General features: G+C 42.6%; 1 long non-coding RNA gene across 2 annotated transcripts in view; it reads right to left on the reverse strand.

Annotated features, from left to right (window-relative positions):
* LOC115093202 overlaps nucleotides 1–26,108 on the reverse strand; it is a 166,978-nt gene that overhangs the window by 73,025 nt on the left and 67,845 nt on the right. Inside the window, exon 3 of one of the 2 annotated variants that reach the window (XR_003857218.1) lies at nucleotides 16,679–16,796. The exons of the other annotated variant lie outside the window; for it this stretch is intronic. This is a non-coding gene — a long non-coding RNA (uncharacterized LOC115093202). Of the gene's footprint in view, nucleotides 1–16,678; nucleotides 16,797–26,108 lie in introns of those variants that run through there. 2 annotated transcript variants of the gene reach the window in all.

A 26,108-nucleotide genomic window follows, 5' to 3' on the forward strand; every position in this document is an offset into this window, starting at 1 on the left:
GTGTAGCCTCCATCCTGTACTGGTCCTGGGCATGGGGGCACAAAGGGAGAGCCACAGACCACTCAAGGCCCCATGACCTCCCAGGGTTCCCGCACACAGTGGGGAAGATGTACTTTTCAAGGCCCTGATAAAGTTTTATTCACTCAGGGGCTATTCCTACTCACCAGTCAAGCACTCCAAAAAGACACTTTCCACCAATGTTCCCTCCAAGGAGTGACTAGGTATGGGCACTTTCTTTTTTCATGTGAGCAACAATTTTTTCATACCAACAATTTTTGAGCACCAATATTAGCATTTGTATTTTTGTACATAGCACAAAGAAAACTTTATGTGGGCGACCATGTAAAACCTGTGAGTGATGCACCGAAATGTTTGAGGAATTGTTCATGCACTCAGCTTAGAGGGAACTAAGCTCTCCATACTAGTGCTGTTTTTCAAAATAAAAATCTTTACTGACATTGCAGGGAAATCAAAGTCCAAACAAGATATACTTCTGAATAGTGCTCCAATAGTAATAACTCAATCCAAACATCACAAAAAATTAAAACAGTCTTTCTTCACTTCTCACTCAAAACAGATCAGCTCTTTGGGACAGGTACTCCTACCCAGGGCCCTCCCAGTACCTGTTTGCTAGCTGTAATCTTTTCTGCCAAGGACATTGTCTCTCGCTCAACCTTACTCTTTCTCCTTTGGAGTCTCAGGCTGATTGTAGCTGAATCGGTCTCTGACTCTGGTGAATTTTCCCAGCTAGGCTACCCTTCCTCTGGCATCTCCCATTACACTGGTCCACACACTCTCCAGGGAAATCTTTTCCCCCTTAGGTCTCTCAACTTCACTCTGGCAGTCTTTCCCAAGCAGGCTGTCCTTCGTCTGTCACCTCCCAGTTCACTCATCCCCAGGTTTCAGTACCATCTTCTTCAACTGTACTTCCAGGAACCTCATTCCTAGAATAGTCTCCCTTAAAATTCTCTGAACCCTCTCTGTGGAGAGTTAGATCCTATGGTGCCATTCTGTGGAGAGATGGCTCCAAACACCACCAGGACTCCAGCTGTTAGAATCCTCTCCTCAGAAACCTCCCTTCTTTTCCCCCTGTTTCACGTGAGAACAGGGAATTTTATACCTTGCTATAAGCCCTCCCAATGGCCCCCTACTAGTGGGGAGTGGTATTCCACCTTGCCCACTCATGCTACTCTTGTTGGAATCTGTGGGATGAAGCGCTAGGGAGCGCTCTCGATTCCAGGGAGATGTGTGCCCTTGGACCACGAAGCAACTGCAGAGAGGAGCTCCGTGGAAGTGCTAAGGTAGGCAAGACATGTCCAAGCATGGGAGGAGCAGGCTGACCACCACCCTAACCTCTGCCGAACCTGTATGCACCGGTAGAGACCCAACAACACAATGCTGGTCTCTGGGGTAGCCCTCCAGCCACTTGATAGCCCTTTCGGACCTGCCACTGGGTAGCAGCAGATGCGGCCAGATGACAGAGGAGTCGAGGACAGGCAATGGTACTGGAGCATGGAACAAGATGAGACCTCAGCCTTAGACTAGGATGACAGATTGAAGAAGGCGAGGAGGATCGGAGGCTCAGATGAGATGAAGACATGTGAAGATTGGGACTCAGACGAGATGAGGACGCTTGAAGACTCAATCAAGACGAGGACACTTGAAGACTCAGACGAAACAAGGACACTTGGTACATAGAGATTCAGACGAGACGAAGACATGAGGTGGCTTGGAACTCAGACGCAAAATGCTCAGACATAGGTAAAGATTAGAAGTGGATTCTGGAGAATCAGGCGAGGATTCCGCATACTCCGATGAGGATTTGGAACTTGGGAAGACTCAAACGAGGATAAGGACTCGGGATACTCAGACGAAGACAGAGGCTTAGGAGGAGGAATCCGGGCAGTGCACGAAGACAGATCCTGTCGGAAGAGGGCTCCAGCCACCAAACTCAGACACTGGATAGAAACGGATTTACTCCCAGGAAGGTCAGCTGAAGATGAGGTCCGGGGCGAGCAAGCTGAACCCGTAACTTAAGGACTGACGGTACTTCAGGATCGGAACCTGACAAAGGACATCAGAAGGGAGACGTGGAACATCAGGGTTGGAATGTAGGACATCGGTCATGAATGGACACCAGTACCTCGGAATATCAGGACACCTATGGCATCTGGACATCAGGGGACTTCTAGAGAGGAGGACCACAGGCACGACTGGAACAAGATGGATGAAGACATTGGGAGGCTGAGACGTATGGACATCCGAAGACAAGAGGACGTCAGGACATCCAGAGATAGGGAGATGTCTGGACATCTGGAGACATGATGACATCAAGACATCTGAAGACAAGGAGAAATCTGGAGGCACAGTGACATCAAGACATCTGAAGAAACGGAGACATTGGGACATCTGAAGACAAGAGGACAGGATCTGACGAGAGACCAGAACATGGAATGAAGACGACGACGGGGTTCAGGAACCAAGGATGAAGACAAAGAGGATCAACGAAGAACAGAGTGCCATGAAGAAGTGAATAATGATCACGGAGGACTCCTGGGATGAAGAGCTGGAACTGAAGATCCAGGAGAGGTCCGACTCCATGACCAACTCCTTGCGAAGGCAAAGACTGACTGAAGGCTGAGCCCTTTTGTAGGGCTGAAGAAGAAACGCCTTGATGACATCAGAAGGAGAAGCCTGAAGGACTGGCCCTTTAAATGAAGAGAGGAGGCGCGGCCGCGTGCCTAAGGAAGGGGCAGGACCTTGGAGAGCAGCTTCCTGCTGCACAGGAAGAAGCAGGCCCAGACGTGAGTGGCTCCCTGCCGCAAAGCAAAGAAGATTGATGGTGGCTCCCTGCCGCATGAAGAGGAGCTCCAGGACAGCCTCCTGGCTGCAGAAGAGGACGTCAGAGGCAGCCTCCAGGCCGTGGAAGATGGCCCAGCAATGGTGGCCTCCTGGCCATATGATGAGGAGCTTCGGGGTGACCTCCAGGCCACTGAAGAGGATGTTGGTGGTGGCCTCCAGGTTGCAAAGAGTCAGAGGAGGTGGCGCCCAGGCTGCAGGTAAGACTGCGGAGCCGGCAGCAGCCACCAGGCTGTGAAGAAGAGTGGTGGCGGCCCATGCCGCGAAGCTGGATGGCGGCAGCAGCATTGGCAGCTGTGTCTGGCCCGCCGCTGAGGGAACATTGGCGGCACCTTCCGGGCCGTGAAGAGAGGCGGAGATGATGGCAGCCCGCTGTGGAATGGCAGCAGCAACAATGACAAGTCAGTGGCGGCCTCCAGGCCGCAAACAAGGTGAGGGACTGCTTGTGGGCCTATCCCACAAGCAGGATCGTAACAACTCTGACATCACAGGCAAGCAAGGTCTGGTGAGATCTCTATCATACTGAGGGCACTCAGATTAGCTGAAGCCACAGATGCCATGCAAGTGAAGGTTAAACTACTTATAGGGGGCAGAACTGGACACTCTGTTACATCAAAAAGAACACTTGTCATCTGAGCATGCCATTTGGAGTTGGGAATGGGTTTATAAGGGAGAAGAAAGGGAATAACAACTTCTTATTTTAAAAAAAGACCATTCTAATTAGGACTTGAGGAAAAGGTTCTGATAGTGTGTTAGAAGAACTGCCAGTCATGATTACAATCTCTGATACAGTTTATAAGGACACTTTCATTTCTGAGTGTGTTTCTAGTTGTCTTCACAGCTAAATTAAACTAATTGTTATGATTAAGAGTACACTATTCTATATATATATAGAGAGAGAGAGAGAGAAAATTCTACATTTGTGTATTGCCCACTTTGTATGTCATGCTCCAAAAATCATATTTGCACTGTGTTTTTGGGAGATTTGAAGATTGATTTCATTTTTTTTTTTACTGTGTTCTCTCATTATCCTACCCAAAATTGTGAATTAATAACTTTAAATGAAGAGGAAATAGAAGAAATCTCATCAGACTCCAAGACGGCAAGGTTTTGCGCATTTCCCATGGGTGAAGATATGTGTAGGTCTGTAAAACACATTTCAGAAAACTGTACAGCATCTGTGCAGGTGGACGTATGCATGCAGTGTAACAGCATCTACATCTTTACCCACTCTGAAAAGTACACACACAGTGAATCTGCTTCTAATAGCAGGAGGGGGAAGAGTCGGGGATGAGGGGTGGCAGGGGAGTGAGTCTGTGTGCGTACAAGTTCTCTGATGGACCTTTGAACACAACCAGAGGAGAAGATAGAATAATTCTGGAACATTCCATCCCCAAAAGTATGGAGGCACTTTAAAACTTTTTAAAATAAGAAGATTTTAGCTATAATGGGAAATAAAGCCATATTTGGATTAACAGAGAGCTATACCATAGAGATGGGAGGGAAAGAATCTTAGGAGATAATTCTCTTCATATATATTGACATATTTAAATCAGGACAGGGGAGCAATGAATAGAAGCCAATTGATAGAGGCTGTCACCCCCAAGAAATGAATGAAACTAGTGGAGAGAGACACAATAGCTAGGATCATACAAGTTTAGCCTTAACCAACAGGGTTACCTGTTGTATAGTCCCATACCTGCTCCCCTTATCTAACAGGGTAGATAAGGGGAGCAGGAATGGGACTATACAGGGTACAGACAAGAATAGGACAAATTTCTGGAAGGCTATGAGCACAAACGTTCACAGTCTAGGCAATAAAATTTCAGATCTGCCAGCCCTGATGGAGGAGGCAGATCTAGATACGGTTATCACCAAGACATGGTTCAATGAGTTCCATGAATGGGATATGGGCATATCAGGCTATAATCTGTTCAGGAAGAATAGGGATGACAGAAATGTGGGAGGAGTATCTCTCTGTAAATAAATAATATTCAAGCTATTGAAATTCAGGGAGTCTGGGAGAAGGAAGAAGCACTGAAAGGGGTGATAGTCCTTCCATCTATAGCAGTGCGATTTACAGGCCTCCAACATAGCTGGAAGAACTGGACAGAGATCTGCAAATGGCAGATTAAATGTAATGTGGAAATGCATGGCGATGCATATCGGGAAAAATAAGCCATGGGACCATTCTAAATGAAGATCACAATGGTTTACAAAAGCAACATTCATATTATAGGTTAACATAATACTTAACATATTAATTCAAGGATTTATAATAGTTTTCATACATTAGTCAGAGAGTTGTTTTAGGATACTTTATATCACTCATTCCTTTTCATTCATTCTTCAAACATTGTACATGCATAGTGATATATTATGTTACATTATACATTAGCTACATAATGTTGGGTTCCATTTTAGGAGTTACCACCCAGGAAAAAAAAAAATAAGCATCATAGTGGACAATACATTGAAATCATCAGCTATGTGTGTTGTGATGGTTTATGGTTTATTAAAATTAACAAAGCAAACAGAAAGTTAGGAATTATTAGGAAAGGAATGGTGAATAAAACAGAGAATATCATAATGCCTCTGTATTGCTCCATGCTAAGACCAAACCTTGAGTACTGTGTGCAATTCTGGTGGCTGCATCTCAAAAAAGACATCATTGTACTGGAGAAGGTATAGAGAAGAGCAACCAAAATGATAAAGAGGATGGAACAGCTCCCCTATGAGGAAAGGCTAAAGAGGTTAGGGATGTTCAGCTTGGAGAAAAGACAGCTGAGGTGGGATATGATAGAGGTCTATAAAATCATGAAAGGTCTTGAATGAGTAAATGTTAATCAGTTATTTATTCTTTCAGATAATACAAACATTAGGGAGTACTCCATGAAGTTAGCAAGTAGCACATTTAAAATAAATCAGAGAAAATTATTTTTCACTCAATGCAAAATTAAGCTTTGGAATTCATTGCCAGAGGATATTTTTAGGGTAGTTAGTGCAGCTGGGTTTAAAAAAGGTTTGGATAAGTTCCTGGGAGGATAAGTTCAAAAACTGCTATTAGTCAATTGACTTAGGAAATAGTCACTGCTTATTACCAGCATTAGTAGCATGGGATCTACTTAATGTTTGGTACTTGCCAGGTTCTTATGGCCTGGATTGGCCACTGTTGGAAACAGGATGCTGGGCTTGATGGACCCTCAGTCTGACCCAGTATGGAAACTTCTCATGTTCTTATGAAGACATCTCTAAAGGTAAGAAAGAAGGGGAAGGTGCTATTTGTGGGAGATTTTAACCTATTGGAGGCAGATTGCATTATCCTGTCAGTAGAATAAGTCAGAACTTAGTAGAGAGATCCTGGAATCTATTTAAGAAGTTCTCCTCAGATAAATGGTAATGGAAGCCACATGTGAAGAAGCTGTAAAGAAATGCAACCTGATTCCCCTGAATAGTACTGGGGCTCAAAAAGACTGCAGAAATTGGTTCTTTGTTACTGTGCAAGAATGGATGGATCTGTGTTTTTTAGGCTTCTCTGTCAAGAACTTGCAAAGCACAGAGCCACCATGGATTCTAATGGAGCAGAATTCCAAACCTGCAGAACTTTGGTTTATCCTTGGACATTAATAGTTTGAACCCCTAACATTGGTATTGCCAGGACACGAACCTGCTGGCTTTCCTGTGGTATATTTATCTTGTTTCCTGGGAGAATCAGGCATGCCCCCGGCAGCCTCTCAATTGGACCACCACTGGGTGTACCCCATATTCCCAGCAGCATATAAGGCATACCCAGAAGGCACACAGTTCTGGTCAACAGCTTAGTTGGTGTGTGTGTGTGTGTGTGTGTGTGTGTGTGTGTATGAGAATGCCTGTGTGTGTATGAGATGATTAGTGTATAGAAGTGTGAGTGTATGAGTGCCTGTGGGTGCATATGTGTGAGAGGGTGCCTGTGTGAGTTTTTGAGAAGGTGCCTGTGTGCTTGGGTGGGGGTGGAGTGAGAGAGAGGAAGCATGTGTGTGTGTGCGCGTGGATGAGACAGGAATCGTGTGTGAGAGATACAGAGGATGTGTATATGTGAGACAGATACGGAGGAAACGTGTGTCTGTCTCTTTCACTCACATTCAAGCTACCTCTGTCTCTCAGCAAGCGTGTATGTGAGTGAGAGACAAGGAGCATATTTTGTTTATGTCTCTGAGTGTGAGTGTGTGTGTGTGTGTGTGTGTGTGTATGTACCCCTAGTTCACAACAATCTCAGGGTGACAGGAATGAAGAGTGGGGGATTTTTAAAATCCTTATTAGTTTAAATTCTGGGTATTATTTGATGTCTGCTATTTTGAAATATTTTATTAATGTTTAGGAAATTTTTAAAAATGTGTACAGGAGCTTCTAATTATTGAATATTATTCTATTCATCAGCTGTTTTGAAATGTATATTTTTTGGTATGGTTTTGCTATTCTGATTGATTTTTATTTCTTGATTATATAGTTTTGAGGAATAGTGATTTTCTGCTTTTTCATTGTTGAGTTGCATACAGAATCTGGCTTTTGGTTTCCAGTTCAGTTTTTGTCTGCATGTGTTCATGAGAGAGAGATAGAGGGTGTGTGTGTGTGTCTGTGTGTCTGCGTGTGAGAGAGATAGAGGATGTGTGTGTGTGTATGTGTGTCTGCGAGATAGAGGGTGTGCATGTGTGTATGTGTGTCTGCGAGATAGAGGGTGTGCATGTGTGTGTGTGTGCACATGTGTGCATGCATGTGCGTGCGTGTGGGTGTGTGCGTGTGTAGGAATAGAGCAGTGGGCTACGAACCGGGAGACCAGGGTTCAAGTCCTGCTGTTGCTCCTTGGGCAAGTCACTTTATCCTCCATTACCTCAGGTACAAAACTTAGATTGTAAGCCCTCTGGGGATAGGGAAATACTTACAGTACCTGAATGTAAACCGATGTGATATCTCACATGAATGTTGGTATAAATAAATAAGACAGAAGGTGGGCTACCCATACAGAGGAAGTGTGTATGTATGAGAGAGGTACAGAGAAAGTGTGTGTAAGAGACAGGCCAGAGACTGGGTAGCCCACCACATTCCTATGCCAACCGCTCTGCTTTGCTTATCACTGCCCATGTCCTCTCTTGTTTGTATTCCCTTCTCTCAACCTATGTCCCCTTTCTCAATCCCTCTCATCCTCACAGTCTATCTACTCCTCCCACACAGCTTCATACCATTCCCTCTTCCTCTCACAGTTTCATTCCTCCTCTCCTAGCCAGAATTCCTTCTTTTACTTCCTCTCCCAGACCTTCCCATCAGTGTTCTCTTTAACATCTAGTCCTACCTCCCAGCCAGCATTCTCTCTCCTCCTCTACCAGCACTTCTCTCAGCCACTCTTTCATCCAGGGCCAGTGCAAGGATATTAGGTGCCCTAGGTGAACCTTCTGCCTTGTGCCCACCCTCCTCCTCCCCCCCCCCCCTTGGTCCAGGCCCCAACTTCAGCCCCAACCTCATTCACTCACACAGGCCCCCCTCTGTTACACACACCTTGGTTCCTTGTCTCATTCACAAATGCACCCTTACACAGGCGTCCTCTCTCTCTCTCTCACTAACACCATGGCTCTCTCATACACACACACAATCCCCTCTCAGTTACACACACACACAGAGGCACTGCTCACTTGCCTGTCCTAAACTGCTGCTACTCTCTGGTCCCGCTGCAATCCATTAATCAGACATTTCACAGCCAGCCATTCGACTGCCAAGGAAGGCAAGAGCAGTAGCAGGGAGAGAGAAGTACTTCCATCCTACCCTCTCCTGCAGCCCTGAAGCATGAAACTCTCAGGTCCTGTTTCACAGGAGGAATGCAGACAATATTGGGGGTGCTCAATCACTCACAGCACCCACAGAGCTAGAACTTACAGTGGCTAAAAGGTAACAGAGTTAAAGAGGGCATGGGATAAGCACAGAGGGTCCTTAGTTTCTAAAAGTGGGAAAAGCAGAATGCGTGGTGACCTTGCAGCACATTCATAGTGCTATGCTCACCTGGTTCAATAAGTGCTGAGGCTGCCAGAATGTATGGCAAAGAGGTTAATATGGAGCTCCAAGGTGTGGGGGGGAAGGGCCAGGATAGAGTCAGAAACAATGTCAGGAAAATGTTTTTTCACAGAAAGGGTAGTGGATGCCTGGAATGCTCTCCTGGAAGAGATGGTGAAGGCAAGAACGGTAATAGAATTTAAAAGTGGCTGAGATAATGTCTAATTTTGGGACTCATAGCTTAGGGCACAAGAACACTGCAATTCAGCAAGAGGTTTTAAAATTTAGTTTATTTTGGCTTTTTTAAAAATGAGGCAAAGACAAGTGTTCTGGGAGATGCAATATGCCCTCTATCTATACCAACTAGCATCTCCCTGAATCTCTGCCATGCTCTGACTTATATAATCAAAATACAACATTCTCGAAGCTTCCAGAAAAATCTACACAATAAACACAGATGTTGCCCAGTAGTTAGAGAAATAAAGAACTAGGGTAACCCGTGGCAACCTTTGGTATGACATTTCTACATGGGGTTAAACAGCACAGAGTGGCAGGTACTCTAAACCGAAGGCATGGGGGTAATCTGCACAAAGCAGCAGTGCATTCAAGGGATCCATCTGGGCAAATCTTAAAGTTAACCTATGGTTTGGTTGTCTAGCTATTTACATAACTTCAACCAAGTTTGATCAAGTTCACTCAAGATGGGGGTAGGGAGGGGCAGTCCACTCTTGTGCTTCTATGGTCAAAGTACTGAGTACTGCAAGAAGGAATGAATAAATAAAGTTGGCACGGGGACGATTTGGCCATTATCAGGTTCAGAAGGGGCTGCCTTCCCCATAAGGAACTTGCAGAGAGCAGCAGTTATAACCCTAAGAAAAACCGATATATTAGCGGAGGGATTAGAAGAAGTTAGAGGGGAGAATATGGAAGGTGAGAATGAAATTGTTTCCAGAGCAGAGATGAGTCCATGTACGGAGAATTTTTATTTCTTATCATTATTGGAAGTAAAGCAATTGGTTTCTCAGGTTAAAGCATCATATTTTTGTTTAGATGCTTGCCCATTCTGGTGATCAAGGGTTGTTCGGATATTGTGATTGTTTGTCTTTAAATGTTGATTAATGAATCTTTGAATTCAGGTATTGTTCTAATGTTGTGTAAATCTGCAGTTATTTTACCACTTTTGAAGAATGATAAACCGGATCCCGGATTATCTTTCCTTTCTTGCGAAAGTATTGGAAAAAGCTGTTACCAAACAAATCGTTGATTATTTGGAATTAGCAGAACTTTTGGATCCAGCACAGACTGGTTTAGGAGTGGATGTAATATAGAGTCATTTTTAGTTTCACTGATGGATGATGCTCTCCCGTTATTGGACAAAGGTGAAGGAGCGCTGTAAGTGTTATTAGATTTATCTCGTGCTTTTGATCTGGGTGATCACTGGTGTGAAGCCATGAGTATGAAGGGACTGGTTTGGAAGTAGTTGCAGAGCTTTCTGGATGGAAGGAAACAAATGGTATCTTTTCAAGGCAAACTAATGTTAGTTGTGGGGTATCAAAAGGGTCTTCCCTCTCACCAATCTTGTTTAATATTTTTGTGAGCAGGGTAGGTGAGATTATTTGAAAGGCTGGTTTCTTGCTCTATATTTATGCAGACGGTGTTCAGATCCTGGTCCCTTTGAGGATGGATCTAGATCAGTGGTTCTCAACCCTGTCCTGGGGATCCCCCCAGCCAGTCAGGTTTTCAGGATATCCACAATGAATATGCATGAGAGAAAATTTGCATGTTATGGAGGCAGTGTATGCAAATTTTCTCTCATGCATATTCATTGTGGATATCATGAAAACCTGACTGGCGGGGGGGGGGGGGGGGAGGGTCCCCAGGACAGGGTTGAGAACCACTGATCTAGATGAAAGCTATCAGAAATTGGGAAATTGCCTGAATTCTCTGAAAATTTGTTTAATTAAGAATAAATTGGTTTTAAACTCTGAAAAAACCCCAGAGATTTTGTATTTAGGGAATGAAAAGGTTGAATATTCTTTGAAACTGATGGGTGTGAAGGTTTTGCTGAAGAAAGAAGTGAGATCCTTTGGAGTACAGTTGGATTCAACATTGAGTATGGAGAAACATGTTATGCATTTGGTGAGAAATAGTTACGTGAAGATTAAAATGTTAAGCAAATTATACCTTTTCTGGATTTTGTAGTATTGAGATCTGTGGTTTATGCCTTGTTCCTTTCATACATTGACTACTGTAATGCTTTATTTTTGGGACTCCCTGAGAAACTGATGTGGAAATTACAATTAATTCAGAATACAGCAGCCTGCATTGTAACTGGGAGTACTAGGGGGGACTATAGCTAGTCCTCTGTTAATGGATCTTCACTGGCTACTGCTAGTTGTAAATTTACAAATCCTTCTTTGGCATTTAAAACATTAGAATGAACAGGTTCAAAGTAGTTGGAAAATCATTTGAGCTGGTACAGGCTCAGTAGAAATTTGAGATCAATGAAGAGGCTGCTACTGAAGGGATAGGCTGTTAAAGCATTTCATCATTCTTGCCTGAAAGGGAGATCTTTTTTCTGGGATGGTTCCTCAGTCATGGAATAGTCTTCCATTAAGTTTGAGAAAGGAGAGGAATTTGTTAAAATTCCATAAAGCTTTAAAAACTTGCTTTATCAGTGATATTTATATTGTTTTCTAATGTTGATATGTATTTTAAATTGTGTAATTAACTTATTGAATTATGTTGTACATTTCTAGAAAGATTTTTATTAGTAGATGATTAATAAATAATTTCAAATAAATAAATATATAAACACTTTGCTGGACAGACTGGATGGACCATTTTGGTCTTTATCTACCTTCATTTACTACATTACTATATTAGAAGTTCTATCAGTAGCACAGGCATCCACATAATTGGGTTGTCTGACAGGCTGCGATGGTAAAGTTGACTGGTAGCTGGGTCGGTTTGACAGGCTGCATGTTCTGTAGTAATTAAAAGTTCTAGAGAAAACATAGATACTCACGTAGCTGTCTGGCAGGCTATGCAAGGGACCTGACAGGCTCATTGGAATGGTAGTAATTTAAATCATATTGTAATGACAGAATCAAACTAGCAGCTGGATTTGTCTGGCAGGATGCAAGTTCTCTAATTAACAAAAAATCCTAGTGGTAATGTAGACACTAACGTAATCACGTCTGTCTGGTGGGCTATATAGGGGATCTAGGAGGCCAGATGTTTGAGAAGTAGTCACGTTGCCTATTTAGATAATTAAAGAGCCTTGTGTTTAGGCATGGGAAAAGTGTCTCCTGGAGGGATCTTGTATGCTCGTCTACCCAAGATGATAGAATACATAGGTGGAAGTCAAAAAGAATTGTCCTAGCTAAAGAGAAATCTTGCACGTGGTCACACTTTGTGGCTGGCAGCTGGGATAAATCCTTAGTAATGTGGACACAATAATGGGGTACAATGGGTGGGCTGGATGGTCTTTTTCTATATTACAGTATACATTAAAAATTGGCTTTTCCTCCCAAAAGTTACAGTGCTACATAAAAGCACAAATTGTGAGTTAGCATTTCCAAAATGTTAGGTTCAGCAGAAGAAAATAAATACATGCTTTACTTTTAAGGACATAAATGCTAGAGTGTTTCCTGGGAATGCAGTGAGATGAGCTAAGAGTTATTGATTCAAATTGCTGTTACATGTCAAGAAATTTTATCAGAAAACTGGATTGGCCACTGTTGGAAACAGGATGCTGGGCTTGATGGATCCTTGGTCTGACCCAGCATGGCAATTTCTTATGTTCTTACTAAGGGAACTATTAGTGACAGGCAAAGCTGGGTCACACATTACTCATGTGCTCATTGTTCTTTCTAATTTTTTATGTACTCTGCCTTGTGCTTAGGTTTTGGAAAAGATGGAATATCAAGTGTTTATAAATAAGTGAATAAATAAACAAATGGTTTTTTAATACTGTTTTTAACTGACAGATTACACATTAACATTTCTATGCCATCCATATTTGTAATTATTGTTTGATTTGTTTTTTAATTCCAATTTTTTTATTGTAAAACTATGGACAACTGTCCCTTTTAAACTCAGGTTAATAATCTTGGCTGCCCAGCTAACCAATTTTACAATTTTCTATTGTTTCATGATTAGCCTAACTAATGTTGGCTAATTATTCAAATACTGGTGTTGAACTGTTATTAGTATGTCACTCTCTTGTTGTTGTTACCTGTTTTTATTTCTAACATTGGAATGCCATTAGGCATGCTGTTTTTTTGATGTAACAATTCTTATTTTTCGTATTTTAATCTGTTTTAAAGAGTCAAACCCAGGTCCACTGCATGGCAGTGCTTGCCACCGATCCACCAGCCCAGCCCTTCCCTTTCTTAAGATTATTAGATGAAAAGTGTACATAACTGAGAGGGAAAGAATAATTCTCATATTTTCATTTGCTAAGATTTGCCTGCATAACAGATATGTTCTTCAAGAAATGTTTTACTGGGGTCTATTTATTATAAAACTGTGGGAATTTCTAAAGCATAAGTAATGCCAAAATCAATGTAGTTTTTACCTTATTTATTTAAAAAATGTAAAGTCTGCTTATCTAAAATGCTAAGCAGATAACAGAGCAACATTCATAATAAAAAGATATAAGAAGACGCAAAAACAATAAATATTAAAAAAAAATTCCCCCTAAAGAGCCAATCAGGGACACAGCCACCCATCAGAAATTGTTTGTTCATCATGGCCGCTGTCATGAATTGCACATTCACTTCCCAGCCTTACAAAATAAGTGATCAAACAATAAGGTCATAGTTTCTTCCTAGATGACCAAATGCAATGTTCAGATTTCAACTCATCCTGCAAACCACTGCATAATATCGGACCAGTGACCAAGAACAATCGATCACAAGCCTCGCAAAGAAGGGCTGAATGAATAGAAGGCACATCAGGTAAATTTCATCTTTAACAGAGGGAAGGGGAGTTCAATAGAGATGAGAGAGATGAAGGAGAGACGGAAATAGGGCAAGATAATAGTGTGGTCCACTGGAGTCAGAGCCTGAGAATCCATTGGCTAAGGAGGGGGGGGGGGGAAGGGAACCCCACCAGCATCCAAATCAAGGGAAAGATTGCACAATACCTATTTTGCCAGAAGAAGAATGCTATGCCTCTACGGAAAGTGCCAGATATCTATGATGAGTTCTAAAAACAACTATGGAGCTAGATATGCACCAGTGTATTCAGTTTGGGTGTTCAATGTCAAACCATCAAGACCTGCAAGAAGCAATTTGCTGATTACAAATGTACATGGAAAGAGGTGGAGCCACGCAGGAGGCATGCAGCTTGGACCAACAAGAAAATGCTTCCAGGTCTCACAGAGGGGATAGCGATTGCTGGAACAGCAGCTGCAGAAGGAAACAGAGAGCATCCACAAAGACACAGACAGGGGAGATGTGGAGACTGAAAAGGAGGCAGGAGAAGAAACCTTTTTGTATTGCCTCTTCCAGTTCATTCTAGGAAGTTAGGGAGTCACACTGTCTGCCAGGGCTAAGTGCACTCAATCCCACAACCCCAAGGGTGGTTTCTCTAATTGGGAATGGGGAAAGATAAACTTCCAGGGGTAAACCCCTTCTATGGGAGGAGTCATGGTCTCTAGGGGATTTATTTTTATTTACTTTATTTAGCTCATGCCTTTTCATTGTTAACGCAAGGCAAACTGCATTCAAGTAACTGGGGGTAGCTTGCTGGTGTGGCAGTTGCCTCCCTTAACAAATAAGCCTTGATACTGTTAATGCAACTCCAACATTGCTCTCTGCTTCCACAGCAATGTTTAAGGGAAATTGGATTTAAACAGCATCCAAGGGCCCTGACTTTTATGGTCTGAGAAATTGATAAGCATGGGGTAACCTACACACGGGCCGATTCAGTAAAGTCCACAGGAGAGCGGGCGAACGCCCGCTCTCCCGCTGCGCGCACAGGTCACTCGCCTGTGCGGGCGATACAGTATTTAAATGAGGTCCGGCGGTAGAAACGGGCAAAAGGAGGCACTAGGGACACTAGCGCATCCCTAGCGCCTCCTTTTGGCCCGGAGCGGCGGCTGTCAGCGGGTTTGACAGCCGACGCTCAATTTTGCCGGCATCCGGTTTCCGAGCCTGAATTTTGCCAGCGTCGGTTCTCGAGCCCGCTGACAGCCATGGGCTCGGAAACCGGATGCCGGCAAAATTGAGCGTCCAGTTTTCGACCCGACAGCCGCTGGCCAACTTCAGGTTTTTTTTCTTTTTTTTTTTTACTTTTTTTACTCTTTGGGACCTCCGACTTAAAATCGCCATGATATTAAGTCGGAGGGTGCACAGAAAAGCAGTTCTTACTGCTTTTCTGTGCACGTTCCCGGTGCCGGAAGAAATTAGCGCCTACCTTTGGGTAGGCTTTAATTTCTGAAAGTAAAGTGTGCAGCTTGGCTGCACATTTTACTTTCTGAATCGCTCGCGAATACCTAATAGGGCCCTCAACATGCATTTGCATGTTGAGGGTGCTATTAGGTTCGGCGGGTTGGACGCGCGTTTTCCGCCCCTTACTGAATAAGGGGTAAGGGAAAATGCACGTCCAGTAGCAGGTTAACAGTGTGCTCCATCGGAGCGCCCTGTACTGTATCAGCCCGACAGTGCAGCAGATACTGGCATAAGCTTCTGGGCAAACTGGGTGGATCATTTGGTCCTTTTTTGCCATCATTTCTATGTTTCTATATTTTACTGTAGGTATTTCCCTGTCCCTAGAGGGCTTATAATCAGGAGATGCATCAAGACGCGGTAGGGTTCTAATGCACATTAAACCGCATATATCACATGACATACGAGATATTTTGCAAAGCCCTGCTCATATTCCTTCCCCTATTACAATGAGCTGCTTTACATGTGACTTGAATGCATAAATTTTGCAAATCCATACAAAGTAGATCATTAATAGGCAATCTAATGTTAATAACTTATCGCTGCCAACTTAGGCCTAGATTCATTAAAATGCTATAAATATAGCAGAAATAGAACTTGTGATAAAAAATGGGCATTGTTTGACTAATTTTCTATCTTCCGCATAGGCAATTTCTGCAAAGTGCAATACAGTATCACATCACACGTCATTTTATGCAGCATGCTTTGATTTATGTGTGATGCGCTATTTGGTTTATGTATATACCAGCTGTTTCTTGAGAGGAGGAGAGAGATGGACAGAGAGAAAGAGAGCACTGTAGGGAGAATAGGACTCTCTCTCTATATATAGCACTGTAGATGGGCAAATTCAACTTAGGGTGGGTTTGGGGGGGTAGAGTTACATACACAGTCAGAGAATTTAACTGCAAATTTGAAATCACTGAAGAATTTCTATCATTTGAATCAGTGAAAGGTACAACAAGAGGACTTGATTTGTACAATGCAGTCTCTAGCTGTATGTTTGAAGCTCCATTGAAGAAAAATGGTTAATGTCTCCACAGATGGATCAGCAAGTTTAACTGGTAAAAAGGTTAGACTTTTCCAAAGAATAGAGAATAAAGTAAAAGAAGAGGATCCTACACAACAACTAATATTTCTATACTGTATTATACATCAGGAGGCACTATGCAACAATGCCCTCGACATGAGTGCATGTAGTGAAGTACAGGGTGGCCCATGGAAAAGTAGCCCGCCTCCAATACTAATGCATTAGAGGCGGGCTACTTTTCCATGGGCCACCCTGTACATTAGGTCTAAGGGACTCACTTATCATCAGTTCATCTCCCTTCTTGATGAAACAGATGCTGAATACCAGGATGGCTTTACCATAGCAATGTCTGCTGGCTAAGCCTAGGAAAAGTGCTGCGGCACTGCTGGTCCCTGGGGCTTGATGACTGGTTCCAGTAGGGGCCTGGGCAAGAGCTGTGGAAACAAAGAAGAATGGATAAGTACCAATGCCAAGAAGTACACATGAACCGTTTGGCATCAAATGCACACTTTGCATCTCAAGCAATGTGAGCATCTTATGCCAAATAATGTGGATAACTGTAGCAGCCTTGCCATTTACAGGTGAGGTGAACTTACCGGCTCTGGCTTGTGTGGTAACATTTACCATTTCTCTCCAGGGGATCTTCAAACTTTGAAGACAGCTAGAGACTGCATTGAACAAATCAACTCCTTTTCTTATACCTTTCATCGATCCAAATGATAGAAATTCTTCAGTGATTTAAAATGTTCATTTAATTCCTCTGACTGTCTATATAAGAGATGTGTATCGTACCAGTAATCGTTTCCGGTTTCGTTTTCATAGAACCGCGTGAAATTTTATTTCCAACGGTTCTGAACGTTTTTGGTTTTTTTTTCGGCTGTCCCGATCCGAAAAAAAACAAACCCACCCCGATCCTTCAGATTTAATTATTTACAATCCCCCACCCTCCTGACCCCCCCCCCTCCCAAAACTTGCCTAAAGTCCCTGATGGTCCAGCGGGGGTCCCAGGAGCGATCTCCCACTCTCGGGCCATCGACTGCCAGTAAACAAAATGGCACAGGTGGCCCTTTGCCCTTACCTTGTGACAGGGGCTACCGGAGCCATTGGCCGGCCCCTGTCACATGGTAGGAGCAATGGACGGCCAGCGCCATCTTAAAAAATGGCACGGGCCATCCATTGCTCCTACCATGTGACAGGGGCCGGCCAATGGCACTGATAGCCCCATTCACATGATAAGGGCAAAGGGCCATCGGCGCCATTTTGATTAGTGGCAACCGATGGCCCGAGAGGGAAGCATCGCTCCCGGGACCCCCGCTGGACCACCAGGGACTTTAGGCAAGTTTGGGGGGGTCAGGAGGGGGGAGGAGTGTAAATAATTAGATCTGAAGGGTTGGAGTGGGTTTGGAGGGTTTTTTTTCTGTGTGCCCTTTCTCCCCTCCCCCCCCCCAAAAAAACGATAAGAAAACCACACGAAATTTCGTGGGGTTTTCCTAACATTTTTGGCCCCCCCCCCCCGAACCGCAACGAAATAGGAAATATCGTCTATATTTCCTATTTTGTCTAAAATGAATGCACATTCCTAGTTTGTAAAACTGCCCTCCCCCAAACCCACCCTGAGTAGAATGTGCCCATCTACAGTGCTAGATATATAGAGTCCTACTCTTTCTCTCTCTCTCTCTGGCTGTGGTCGCATGATAAAAACAGTTTTCCTCTAGTATTGCAAAAAAAAGTGTAGTTATTTATGACATTAAATTCCACGTTAGTGTGTGTTAATCTACCACATACACACCTTTTTTCTTTTTTGAGTGGGATTATTTTTTTTGGCAGGCCCTTTAAGGCAATGGCAGTCCCGTTAGTTTGAGGCTGCCATTACACCTAAAGGGCCAATACCACATTGTTTTGCCCCATGGTATTTTGCTGTAAGACAAAACATCACGGCAATAGAGCTGCAATAGTTTTTGGGGGATGGGGCCCTCTATCACGGTGACAGCCCCCTGTGATTTTGGGACCACACCCACAAAAAACATCATGGCTTACTACAGCTGATACCTGAGCCAATGGAGGGTAAAGTAAATTGTCCAAGATCACAAGGAGAATCAGTGGTATTGAACCCGGAAATTTTCAAATCTTGGTTGTGTCTGGGCAGTGTGAAACATTGCCCTTAAAAGGCCTTTGAAATTTGACCTCGTTGCTTTGCTACTACAAAAACCTGTTGAACATAAGAACATAAGAAATTCCCATGCTGGGTCAGACCAAGGGTCCATCAAGCCCAGCATCCTGTTTCCAACAGAGGCCAAAACCAGGCCACAAGAACCTGGCAATTACCCAAACACTAAGAAGGTCCCATGCTACTGATGCAATTAATAGCAGTGGCTATTCCCTAACTAAAATTGATTAATAGCCATTAATGGACTTCTCCTCCAAGAACTTAATGCACTTGCCAAAAAAAAAAATATTAGCACAATTTACCACATTGTTGTTACCAACAACATGCATTTAACAGTTGCCAAATGGTGTATCAACATATTTCGAGGCACATGAAAATGCACTAATCTGTTAGCTTTTAGTTTTAAACTCAAAATATCTGGGTGGTCCCCACAATTATAAAATAATCAAAGAAGAAATGAAGCATTGACTAACTCAGAGTTTTCCGCCCCTCAGCTGGCATCTTATGGTGTTCACATCTCAAACCATTAATTCCCAAGGACACTGTGTGTTGTGCATGCTGTGACTGGTTGCAGCTGGACACTGCGTGGAATGAAGCTTAGCACATCAAAATTACAGAGCTCAGCCTCGTTATTATGGTAGATTAGGTTTTGTGAAAGGGCAATTTTTGTATAAGACAAAAACATTATTGTGTTGAATAATGGCAATGTCCTCAATTCAGGCACAGAGTACTCATCAAAAGATGCCTTTGCTATCAAGCTTCATTATACTTCTTGGGGAGCATGTTTTTTGGGGGGTCATAATCCTAGTTTTTCTATTCTTGGCTATCAGTAATACCATGTAGCTAGTTGATTTCAACTATCCACAGAAATGAATAAGAGATTTATCTGAGGAAGAAAGCATTTGAATCACCCAAAATCAGGACTTAGGAAAATGTTCAGCCCAAAAATATTAATTAAAAATCCTATTAACATAATTATGTTGGACTGGTCCCATTACTCAGGTCACAGCACTGTGTGCTGTGGTACGGGGATACAGATTTCGATCTCCCATCCACTGGGACCATGGAACATGGGTATGCCTTGGAGGTGATGCACTCAGGTTTGGGAGGGCAGGAAGATGATTGCAACTCTTACCAATAAGTGGTACTCAGGGTATATCTCACAGGAAAAGCCTTTCTAGCCTTGGAATAATTAAGGTTTTCTGCGCCTTCCAGGCATGACATCTTTGAATAGAGTGACAGAAATAGCAAAGGGAGAAAATAGGCCTATCCACACCAACTATTCAGGTTCAAGATCCCTATCATTCCCTCAGAGATCCTCCATGTTTATCCCATACCTTCTTGAATTCAGATTCTGTCTTTGTTTCCACCACCTCCGTGGGGAGGCTATGCCATGCATCCACTACCATCTCTGTAAAGAAATATTTCCTTAGATTAGATGAGATTTGTGCAATGTGCTCTCAACCTAGCTTGATGGACTCTCTACCTGGGTAACATCAAGCTAGGTTGAGAAAACATTGCACAAATCTCATCTTTGGTTGAGTTTCGTCACTCCGAAGGTCATCAAATCTGCACAAGAGAGCACTATTCTGTTCGTACTTCTCACTTTGAATGTCAAAGTGGCCCCTAGCCCCTACACTAATACCTAAACCTCACCTCGAGTTACTAGGCGGGCTTCCCTTAGAGATATAAATACCTATCTAGTGTGAGGGCATTTTGGCTAGGTGCTCTCTCTTTTACTCTTTCCTTCACTCTTTTTTTCTCCCTCTCTCCCCTTCCCCCCCAGTGGCTGTAGGAGGGCCCTGATAGCTAGGCTGGCTCTCCAGGAGCTAAAAAGCCCTATCACATGGCTTTATGCAAATGAAAAAGGTGTAGTTAAAATTTACATTAAGCTGTGCAATACAGCTTCACAAAACTCTGAGCTCAGCCCACTTGGCCACAAATACTTCCCTTTTTCTCATTTGCATCACACCATGCATTATAGTGCTTTCGCACGCATTAATGGCATTTTCGCATGCGTGTAAAAACCCCTTAACGCATGCGAAAACGTCATATAGCACTTTGATAAATGATCCCCTAAAAGAACTATTGCATGGATCTTTTCATCAAGCAACTATCTTCTGAATAATCTGAAGTAGGTTCCTATTTTTACAGGACTTTTATAAGGATTTAAATTATTCATTATCTCTAGCGTAAATGCTGAAGCATTTTCTGTTTTTCATCACATGGTGATAGCTAATATGTTTTATATTGTGATTCTTTATATTTAAATATTGTATAAAATTAATAAATATAAATAATTCAGTCTTCTGTGATTTTGCATACTGTCCTTGTTTTTGGATTTATGGTATGTATGTTTATTAGGAACATTATTAACTTGACTCTGTGCCTTAGATATATGTTCTTACTATATATAGTAAGAAACTGTCACTTCTTAAATTTCAAGGTTAACACACATCTCAGCTATATGTTGATTCCACTGAATTGTCAACAGTGTATGTATGCACCAGTGCAACTGGTTGGTCATGATGAGCTTCACTGAAGGACAAATAAGGAGTGATCATACTGATGCCCAGGTTGGTGACCACAGAAGTAGATGCTCTGATGAAATCTGAGACCACTGAAGATATTTGTGCAGTTGATCACTTCCATCGCTCCCTAATTAGCCTCATCTTCTTCACAATCCCTGTTCTTTATACAGGTTTCACCTCCTTTCATGCCCCTGGAAAGAGACAACAGGGTCAAGATGTGGACCCAAAGAAACCATCCTAGCATTACCATTGCAGAAGGTGGAGGAAATGGAGCCTTTATTCTGGTGAGAGATGAGCTCTCTCTTTGCCTCCTTTTCTCTCCTCTCTTGCTGCATTTCCCTAGCCTTTCCAAAGAGCAAGAGAAAGTCTTGTAGGAGTGTTTGTCCTTCTGTGTAAGCTTCACTCCGTATTTGTCCTTCAGTGAAGCTCATCAGGACCAACCAGTTGCATTGGTGCATACACTGCTGACAATTCAGTGAAATCAACATATCGCTGAGATGCGTGTTAACCTTGAACTTTAAGAAGCGATGATTCCTTCCCAACCTCATTTGTGCAAGCAACGTTTGACAAGCATGACAAAAATGTACAAGGGGCATTTCACATGTAACAGTCTGTATCTAGGGTTTGATGATCTCCAGTTAAACAACATACAGCAAATTCTCATTATATTTTGCCAGTGATTATGTTTATATGTAAACCACTTAGCATGGTTTTTCTAATATAAGTGGCATATAAAAAAAAATGTTTAATAAATAATGAATTAAATGTATAAGAGATAATATTTCCAGTTGATGGTTTAACTAGCTATTACTCATACAAGCTGGAATGATGCTCTAAGGTTTATAAGTATTTTTATCCCAGATGTCATTTTTATGAGAGAATGTATTATTTGATTCAAGATTTGCTTCTTACTCATGCTGTTTTTTTACATATTTATGCTGTATGCTTATATAAGACTGATTTCTGATTCACTTATTTTAACTGGAACTAAATACTTGCTTTACATTTAATTCTGCTCTGAAGACTGTTTCTATTTTATCTATTATATGAGGCATGCTTTATTTCAGAGGCACATGTCTTAAAAATATATTTATGTAATCCCTCTACTGGACCAAGGGGCATATCTGGGAGCTGCTGGAACATTGTGCAATCTATCGGTCTTCCTGGAGGTCCTCTGGCAGTAGGGAAGTTTTGCTGTAGGGCCATTAGTTATAAGCACACCCTCCTATGGTCTTATAAAAAAATGATAACCTGGCACCCAATAGTGTTACAAAACTAAAAGAGTTTATTGATGTAGATCAATTGACAAAAGGTACATTTTTTTTCTGTTGATATCAATAAAACAAATTTAAATAATTTCTTCAAAATACAGAACAGTGGACCTCCCTTGACTTTGGTTATTTCGGCAGGCTATTCTTGAAACTATCTTTGACTCTCCTGGGCTCCCCTTTGTTCTTGATTCTCCTTGTGACTCTCCTCCTCTCCTGAATTCCTAAGAACAAGCAGAGTTGAACACTCTTGGTCCAGATGATTGGTCCTCCAATCGTTATGCTCTTCTTTTCCCTCTGGATATGAAACACCATGGAAGAAGCCCTTGCTATCCCCTTCCATTCCCAGCAGAGCAAGGAGCATGAGGAAAAGTTCCCCTTTTATAGAAATCCTTCTTAGATTTCCTCCTTAAGTCCCTCATGGGCAGCTTCAGGCATTCACTCTCTTGAGACCCAGAGCTCCGGCTAGAGTCCTGGATCCACTGCAGAAGAAAGAGCCTAAAAATCTCTATGATCTTGGTTCTATTCATTCATTTATTTGTTAAAATAATGTATAAACCACCTACACAATGTAGACCACCCAAAGTGGGAGACAATGAAAATCAATATATCCAATAATACAAATAAAGCAAAGCAAGACAAATAAAATACCAAATGCCACTGTGAATCTACAGTACCTCAACTTCCACCCACTAAAACTTATCCAGCAATACCAACCCTACCAAACCTCAGGCACCATCCATTGAGGCATGTCTGTAACACCACACTCTGCCGCTAAACCTCAGTCACATGATCTCCCTTAAGGAGACATGTTTCCTAGTTAGGGACCTGTGGGTACCCTTACATTTATTTTATATTAGTGGCACATTTTATTATTCTAATAAATTTCTGTTCCATTCTTTGCTACCTTCCCTCTTTCCAAGGGAGAAAAAAAATATTAAGCATCTTGATGTTGTACTTAAAATAGAAAGTGTAGTTATTAAAATAATTGCATCTTTAGAAGAAAAGCTTGGGATTTAGTCAGTTTTTGTTTAATAACTATCATTATTATTACAGTAGCAAAGTTGAAATGACATGCTAGTGTTTATAAAATGCCTAATGAATACATACTGTTTGTGTGCTGTTATTGATTCACCACTCCTACAACCGGCAGCCAATTCAAGCAACTCCTACCAGCACATGATGATAATGTTATAGCACTTCCAAGTTGTGGGTATCACTATTTACATGCTCTCTAAAGTTATATAGACAGTGGAAGATATCTTAGCCACAAATTGCTCTTACAAAAGATAAAAATAAGATTTCTTGCCCCCCCCCCCCCCCAAGTAGCTAGAAGCTTGCCCAGCTGATTCACCAGCTATAGATCTAATGATTTCTCTTTGGTTGTTTAAGATTGCTGGTTTAGCCAATTAGCAAGCAGCTTGCAAGTCTTATTTCAGTTTATAATGTTTTAATAATTTTTAAATTAGCTATTCGAGACCTGAGTTTTGAATTTCCCGCCCCCTCACTGGGAAAATTTTAACTCATTATCCAGCTGAAACATTTAACCAGATTAAAAAAATGGAAGGGAGGGTTAGGGTTAGGGTTAGGGTTAGGGTTAGGCCAAAAGTTCCTGGAGGTCCAGCGGGGGTCAGGGAGCGATTTCCCGCCGCGAATCGTTTTCCGTACGGAAAATGGCGCCGGCAGGAGATCGACTGCAGGAGGTCGTTCAGCGAGGCGCCGGAACCCTCGCTGAACGACCTCCTGCAGTCGATCTCCTGCCGGCGCCATTTTCCGTACGGAAAACGATTCGCGGCGGGAAATCGCTCCCTGACCCCCGCTGGACCTCCAGGAACTTTTGGCCAGCTTGGGGGGGGCCTCCTGACCCCCACAAGACTTGCCAAAAGTCCAGCAGGGGTCCGGAAGGACCTCCTGCCGTCCAATCGTGTTCGTCTATGGCCGCCGCCATTTTTTGGCGCCATTTTGGAAAATGGCGCCGGCTGAAGACAACAAGATTCAGTAGCAGGAGCCCGTTCCGGACCGCTGCCGTTCCGGACCGCCGCTGGACCCCCAGGTTATTTAAGTCATTTGGGGGGGGTTCGGGAGGGTGGGAGATTTAATTTAAAGGGTCGGGGGTGGGTTTTAGGGGGTTTTAGTGTGCCGGCTCACGATTCTAACGATTTATAACGATAAATCGTTAGAATCTCTATTGTATTGTGTTCCATAACGGTTTAAGACGATATTAAAATTATCGGACGATAATTTTAATCGTCCTAAAACGATTCACATCCCTAATACTGTGTACTTACACGATTAATTGCATGGATTGTTTGGGATCATAGCTTTTGTTATACTTGCTATAATAAACTAAAGACATACCTTTTGATCTATAATCTCCCATACTTTGCTTCTCTTCTGTACTTAAGTCAACTATGCAAACCTTTCCTTTACCATAGAAAAATCCATGCTTTACCTTTTACATATGCATCTGAAACAAAATTATCTCACCTTTTGGAAAAAAGTTAATCTATTTCAAATGGATGAAGCTACCCTATGGATATTTTAGATAGAAACATTTGACTATGCCCCTTAGCTAAACTGGCATATAGAGACAAACCATGTCAATTTATTGCTAAAGTAGAGAGGGCCATTCCCTCTTATCACCCAAAAGTCAATGACAACCCTTTAAATGGGGCCAGCTTTAGGGAAGGGCAAGTAGGATGGTCACCCGGGATACTGTGTGCAATGCTCCCTTGATGGCTTCCTCGTGGGGCGTTCCTGGGTTCGGGACAACCTGACAGAAAGCGCCATAGGGCAGACTCCACTGGTCCTTGCATTCTTGGCACCTGGTGCCTCCACCTGGGGAAGATGGTGCTTAGTGGGTGGGATTTCCCTCCCTTCACCCCAGGAAATCAAATAGGACTGTGAACAAGGTTGGCAGTATTTACAAATATATATAGGTTTATTAGACTACATAAGTATATACATTTTTACATGACTATACATCACTAATAGGATATCAAACAGCACCCTTAGCTACTCATGATTAGTTGTCTCAAGCAATGCAACTATATACATTTCTACAAGAAAGCAAAACATTTAATACTTTGCTATTTGGAGTTGTTGCCCCCACAGTATACCACCATTTAGAATAGTAAGAATCTCTTGCGTTCCCACTTAATCAAGTATTATTATTAACCTCCCCCTCTTTTTTCCCTATCTCACCCATGTGAAAAGATGCAGTTGGGCCAGTGGGCAGTGCTGGTTGGGGGGAACGGATGATCTGTTGTGTCCTAACCACTGCCATCTCCTCTGTGCCACTTCCACTCCACTGACAGGTCCATGCCCTCTTTCAGGGATTGGATTCTGACTCTTGGGCTGCCACTGGTTTCTGCACTCTCCTGGCATCACTCGACTCCACCTCCCAGTCCATGCCCCCCTGGGGGACCCAACTCTAACTCCTGGTCTGCTTCTGGCTTCCATACCTTCCTGGGGGACTGAATTTACCTCCTGGTGTGCCTCTGGGGTCAACTCTGCTTCCTGGGCTATCCAACTCTACTCTTAGAAAAAATACACTACTGGTAATTTTTTTTAAATTTCTTTCAGCTTATCATTAAAGACAGATAAAGAATTGGTTCAAGAATACAAGAAAAATACTCAGATAAGTAATCCTCTATTCTTAAATTTTCCTAACTACAATCTATCTTTCTATGTATGAAACTCTATTTTTAGAAAGTGAGTCTTTGTGCAATATTTATGTCTTTCAGAAGAGCTCCAATGAAGGAAATGTGGGATGCCACA

This window comes from Rhinatrema bivittatum, chromosome 6 (assembly GCF_901001135.1).
Source record: "Rhinatrema bivittatum chromosome 6, aRhiBiv1.1, whole genome shotgun sequence".
Classification (NCBI taxonomy): Eukaryota; Metazoa; Chordata; class Amphibia; order Gymnophiona; family Rhinatrematidae; genus Rhinatrema; species Rhinatrema bivittatum.